Here is a 6,388-nt window from a genome sequence, read left to right on the forward strand (position 1 = left end):
GGATTTTCAGGATCTTCCTTAAGGAGTCAGTAATGCAAAGGTTAAATATGTTCCGGGCCGGCCCTTGGCTCACTCGGGAGAGTGCCGTGCTGATAACACCAAGGCCCCGGGTTCGGATCCCGTATAGGGATGGCCGGTTCGCTCACTGGCTGAGCGTGGTGCTGACAACACCAAGTCAAGGGTTAAGATCCCCTTACCGGTCATCTTTTAAAAAAAAAAAAAATAAATAAATAAATAAATATGTTCCAACAATCTACTGCATTTCCAAAATACAAGAAAAAAAATCTCAAGTTGTGACTAACATCACAACAGTGAATTAGTGGTGGGCACTTCCATTGAAATCAGGAATGATCCCAGGATGACTTTGATCTCCATTTTACATTCTGGAAAATCCAGCTAATACAATAAGGAACGGAATTAAGAGGTATTGAAAAGGAAATAGAATTACAATTTGCTGTTCATATTGTTTACCTAAAAAAAGGCAAGAAAATGACCTAATAAAGCGTTAGCCTTTATGGGCCAGTCCCTGTCTTACAATATTCTCTAAACTGTTTTAAGTTTAACATTTAAGTTCAGGCCTCTAATTGCTAGTCTACATTTCCAAAATGCAGAAATTGCTTAAAATTCATTTAGCAGCAAAATCTGGCCTGAACTGTTGAAGCCATTTATACTCTTTATCTCTGCAGCAATGTTATTGTATTTAATTATAGGGTGCTTATTCTAGACTCCAGTGGGAGAGCTATGTAATACATGATTTAGGTACCACATCACCTTTCTGAAATCCAAAATATATTAAATCCCAAAATCAATCTGGCCCCATGCCGTCACAGACCTATGCTACTACTATTCTCCTACTGCCAGTGAAAAAAACTGAGCTAAAATTAAGTAATTTGGCCAGGATCACACAACTAACAAACGTCAGTGACAGGACTAGAACATAGTCTGACTCCGAGGCATGTCTTTGTCAGGACATTAGATGAAATCTGCAATCACTTTTGTCAAGTTCCCCCTACTCTCCGCCATCCCAAAAATACCTAAAAAATAAATACCATTCCTATATGCCAGAAATAATTGCTTAGAAAATATGATATGTATACATATTTCACAATATCAACAAAAATATAAAATCCCTAGGAATAGTACTAACTGGAAATATTAACCCATTTAGAGGAAACTAAAACACTTGACTGAGAGATAACCTGCTTCTTGATGGGAGTACTGAGTATTATAATAGTCAGCTCTTTTCCAAACATATGTGTAGGTTTAAAGTAATTCTATTCAAAATACTAGAAGAGTGTTTTTTGAAACCTGGAATTCCCCAGTGCTGTGGATTGATTGAATTGTGTCCCCCAGCATTCATGTATTAGAAGTTTAAATCCCCACTGTAACTGTCGAGGCTGAGAAACCTTACTATCGCAATTGAAAGGTGGGGCCTTGAAGAGATGATTAGATTGAAGGACTATGCTGTAATGAATGGATTAATAATGGTAGGTAGGGGCATGGTTCTGTGGGCATTAAAAGCAGAGTACATGAGGAATTCTCTCTGCTCTGCCTCTTTCTGCCATGAGAGACTCCTGTATTGCTGTAAAACCATCACCAAAGAAGAACCTTCTCAGATGTGTTCCCTGGACTTTGGACTTCCCAGCCTCCAAAACTGTAAGCAATAAATTTCATTTTCTTTATAAATCACCCAGTTCAGTTATTTCTGTTATAAGCAACAGAAACTGACCTCAGCATATGTAAGAATTTAATATATGATAAAATTAGCACTACAAATCAATGGGGAAATAATTCTGGGGGGAAAATAACCATATAGGGAAAAACGTTCCTAATCTTACATCAAAACAAAATCCAGGTAGCTTAGGTAATTTCAAAAAACCTTTAAAAAGAAAGAAATAGAAAATGGAAAAAGAAAGGAAAAAATAGTTTAGGTTTAAAACAGATCTCCGGATGGTGAAGCACTTTCTAAACAAAAACAATAGATAAAATCATAAAGGAAAAAAAATTGTACATTTCTCTACTTTAGTATAAAATTTTGCTAACAAAACACTTGCCATAAAAAAGCTCAAATAGAAAGTATTAACACATAAATAGTAAAATGTAAGAACACAGACAAGTCACAAAAATTTTCTAGTCAAACTTGAAAAATAAACTCAATTTTTAAATGCAAATTATAAGATACCATATTTTCTATCAAATTACTAAAACTTTTAAGTTAAAACAATAACATAACATATTTGGTACATTGCAAGTGTTCAATAAATATTTGTTGTACAAAGGAATGATGAGGTGTACAGCTACTGAAAAGTTAGCTGCTCCTTCTGCTGGCGGAAGTATAAACATCTTCATAGAGGACAACTTGGGAATATGCATCAAGAACCAAAAAAAAGAGAAAAGCCATTTGTAAAAATTTGACAGAAATAGAGATGCAGAATATGTCACAGTAATTTTTATGTGCAATAATAAATATAATTTTTACATACAGCAATAAATTACATTGTATTCAATATTGTGGAATATTGTACAGTCACTAAAACTCCTGTTTTGAAGAATATTTAATGATACAGAAACCATTTATAATGTGATATTATGTAAGAAACAGGATACAAAATATACAATGTGATCCCTGCGGCAGACACTTTCTGTACCCATCTCATTCCTGCTGCCTTTCTGATTTCTGCCGCGTGGTGGTGGACAGTTCTGATTCCTGCCCACAGCATTCCACCTTAAGAGTGGTCTGTGCAGTTTTCTGCCTCCCTTCCTTCCTTAGGCGCCTCTCAAGTCAGGAAAGCCTGCTCGTCTGTGCAAGCCTAATACCACCAGAAAGTGCAGGGTAAATAATGCCAAGTGAAGCTGATGGATACATGTCCCAGCCTCCTGTGCGGCATTTCTGGGATTGTCTAGAGAGATCCCTAGAACACTGAAACTATGCAATATTTAGCGCATGTCCTAATTTCCTGGGAGAGACCTATAGCTTTCATCAAATATTCAGAGAACTCTATTTCCCAAGAAAGGAGAACCACTGGCAGAAAGGAAACAGTAGAAGGAAGACAATAGAATGTTAACAGTGATTATTTCTGGTGAAATTACAAGTGCATTTCCTTTTTTTTCTTTATACTCTTCTGTATTTTCCTTATATTTAATAAGGAACATGTATGAAAAAATTGAAAACACCCTAGCTAACCAACAAAAGGTCATTGATTAAGAAATCATAGTTCATGGGCTGGCTGGTTAGCTCAGTTGGTTAAAGTGTGGTACTGATAACACCAAGGGCCAGGGTTTAATACCTGTGGCCAGCCACAAAAAAGAAAAAGAAAGAAAGAAAGAAGGAAGGAAGGAAGGAAGGAAGGAAGGAAAGAAATAGTTCAATAAAATATTTTGCTGCCATTAAAAATGCTTATGATATAACTGGGAGGGACAAGAATATAAGATTGTTTACAAAGTCTATGATCTCAACAATGTAAACAAATGCATGGGGAAAAAACTTCTGGAACTAATAAGCTTTTATAAGAAGATTGCAGGAAACAAGGTTAAAATACAAAAGTTAATTGCTTTTCTGTACAACAGCAATGAACAATTTGAATTTGAAATTAAAAACACAATACCACTTACATTAGCTCTAAAAAACATGGAATACTTAGGAATATATCTAACAAAATTTATACAGGATGTATATGAGGAAAACTATGAAACTCTGATGAAAGAAATTGAAGATGTATATAAATGGAGAGATAGTTTATGTTCATGGATAGGAAAACTCAATATTGTCAAGATGTTATTTCTTTCCAACTGAATCTATAGATTCAACACAATCCCAGTCAAAACCCAGCAGGTTACTTTGTGGATGCTGACAAACTGATTCTAAAGTTTACGTGAAAAGGCAAAAGACTCAGAATGGTCAAGACAGTAATGAAGAAAAATAAAGTCAGAAGACCGGACACTATCTGACTTCATGACTTACTGTAAATTTACAGTAATCAAGACTGCATGGTGTTGGTGCAAGACTAGACAAATAGATCAATAGAACAGAGATGCCAGAAATACCCACAAACATGTAATCACCTGAACTTTGCCAAAGGAGCAATAACAATTCAATGGAGAAAGAATAGTCTTTTTACAAATAGTGCTGTAACAACTGGTCATCCACATATAAAAACATGAATTTTGACACAGACTTTACACCTTTCACAAAAATTAACTCAAAATGGATGATAGATTTAATGTAGAACAACAAACTATAATACTTCTAGGTGATAATATTGAAGAAAATCTATGTGACTTGGGTTTAGCAATGAATTTTTATTTTTTACTTATTTTTTGTTCTGCATCTGAACACAATGGCAATAAATTTTTAGATACAACACAAAAAGCACAACCCGTGAAATAAAAAATTGGTAAGCTGGACTTTATTAAAATCAAAAACTTCTGTTCTGTGAAAGATGCTTAAGAGAATGAAAAGACCAACTACAGATGGGAAGAAAATATTTGCAAAACACATATGATAAAGGGCTGGTATCCACAAAGAATTCCTAAAACTCAAAAACAGGAAAATAAAGAACTCACTTTAAAAATTGGCAGAAGATCTGAATAGACACTTCATCAAAGGAGATAAATGGATGGTAAATAAGTATATGAAAGGGTGCTCAACATCATATATCATCAGAAATTACAAATTTAAACTGATGAGATACCTCTACAGGTCTATTAGAATGGCTAAAATAAAAAAAATTAAAAAGACAATACCACTCGCTGGTGAGGATGCAGAGCTGCAGGAACTGGTGAGAATACAAAATGGTACAGCCACTTCGGAAGACAGTTCAGCAATTTCTTACAAAACTAAATACGGTCATATCACAAGATCCAGCTTATGCCCACACAAAAACCTACACACAAATGCTTAGGCTAACGGGCTGGCCAGTTAGCTCCGTTAGTTAGACCACGGTGTTGAAAACACCAAGGTCAAGGGCTTGGATCCCTGTACCAAACAGATGCCCCCCAAAAGTTGTTATTTTTTTAAGAATAGCTTTGTTCACAATTGCCCCAAACTGGAAGCAACCAAGATGTCCTTCAATAGGTGAGTAGAAAACAAATCATACAATGGAGTAGTATCCGTGCTAAAATGAAATGAGCGATCCTGCCACATAAAGAAATGGAGGAAACTTAAATGCACATTGTAAATGAAAGAAACCAGTTTGAACGGGTTACCTACTGTACAGATCCAACTCTATGACTTTCTGGAAAAGAGAGATCTAGAGAAACAGTAAAAAGATCAGTAGTTGCCAGGAGTTCAGAGCAGAGGTGGGGAAAACCAGGAGGTAAGCAGCGATGAATGGGTGAAGCACAGGTTTAGGGTGGTGAGTGTTCCATACTGTATTGGTGGATACATGACATTGTGCATTTGTCAAAACACACAGAAGTATACAACACAAAAAGTGAGACTCAGTATAAAACACGGACTTTAATTAATAATAATGTATCAATATTAGTTCATGACTGGTAACAAATGTGGCACACCAATGCAAGATATTGATAATAAATAGGGAAAATTTTTGTGTGGGGTGGTGTCATATGGGAACTCAGTACAATCTGCTCAATTTTTCTGTAAATCTAAAACTGTTCTAGAAACATAAAAGACTATTTAACTTTTAAAATGCATAGGAAAAATAAATCAAGAGATAATCCAAAATGTTCATAATGGTCATGAATAATTTTTCTCATTTCTTATATTTTAATGTTTTTTCCAAGTGTTTTTCAATGATCAGGTATTCCTTACAGACTCAGCCTTGCCCTATCGCCAGGTGACCGATGGTACCACCACCATGTGCCGGTGCTTGGTTCTCACTCAAAACAGCCTCCAGTGTAACAGAAAGCACTATTTGCCCCCCTGACCTCCCAGAAGGAACTCACTGAACTTGCTGTGGTTTTAAATTCCTTGTGATACCACGTTTCTGTGCTTGCATCCCACGAGGGCAAGCACTGAAGACCTTTAAACTGAAATGTGGGCTGGCTGGTTAGCTCCATTGGTTAGAGTGTGGTGTTATAACTCCAAGGTCAAGGGTTTCGGTTCGGATCCCTGTGCAAGCCAGCTGCCCCCCCCCCATCCCCCAAATAAACAAATAAGTGTGCATCAGAAGCACCAGGGGAACTTTTTCAAAGTGTATAAGTCCCAGCACCCCCCCCTCCCCCCAACAAGTCTATCAAATCAGAGTCTCCCAGGATGCTCCTCCAGGCATGTTTACTTTGAAAGCATGCCCCAGTCAGGTCCGGGGTTTGTTGCTGGTTGGGAAGCACCACACGCAGCAACTGCAGGTGATATGATCACAGTCAAAGGTATTGAGGGCTCATCCCACCTCTGCTGCTCTTTTGGTCAGTGGGCAGCTTACTGGTG

This window comes from Cynocephalus volans, chromosome 3 (assembly GCF_027409185.1).
Source record: "Cynocephalus volans isolate mCynVol1 chromosome 3, mCynVol1.pri, whole genome shotgun sequence".
NCBI lineage: Eukaryota > Metazoa > Chordata > Mammalia > Dermoptera > Cynocephalidae > Cynocephalus > Cynocephalus volans.